The sequence below is a fragment of the Monopterus albus genome, unplaced genomic scaffold, assembly GCF_001952655.1.
Source record: "Monopterus albus unplaced genomic scaffold, M_albus_1.0 scaffold38.1, whole genome shotgun sequence".
Lineage (NCBI taxonomy): Eukaryota > Metazoa > Chordata > Actinopteri > Synbranchiformes > Synbranchidae > Monopterus > Monopterus albus.
The window spans coordinates 2,962,082-2,962,291 of NW_018127918.1; the positions used below are offsets into that span (position 1 = coordinate 2,962,082).

The 210-nt window shown below is 29.5% G+C and overlaps 1 protein-coding gene across 1 annotated transcript in view; it reads left to right on the forward strand.

Moving 5' to 3' along the window:
- Positions 1–210, forward strand: part of LOC109959351 (N-acetyltransferase 9-like) — a 561,041-nt gene that overhangs the window by 364,857 nt on the left and 195,974 nt on the right. The gene's annotated exons all lie outside the window — the stretch shown is intronic.

Sequence of the window (210 nt, forward strand, 5' to 3'; positions counted from 1 at the left end):
TGAGAATACTGATACAATAATTTGTTTAGTTTGCTAATATTTACTAGACTTACCTTTAGAGTATAGGACATTTGCCATACCACTATTTAGTACAGAGTAGAAAACAAAAACCCTGTAAAACAGGCAATTTATAGCAATTAAAACTGCACAAAACCTTTATGTAGGTAGTTTCTGGTAAAAGTAAAGTGAAGATATTTTCAAAACAAATGC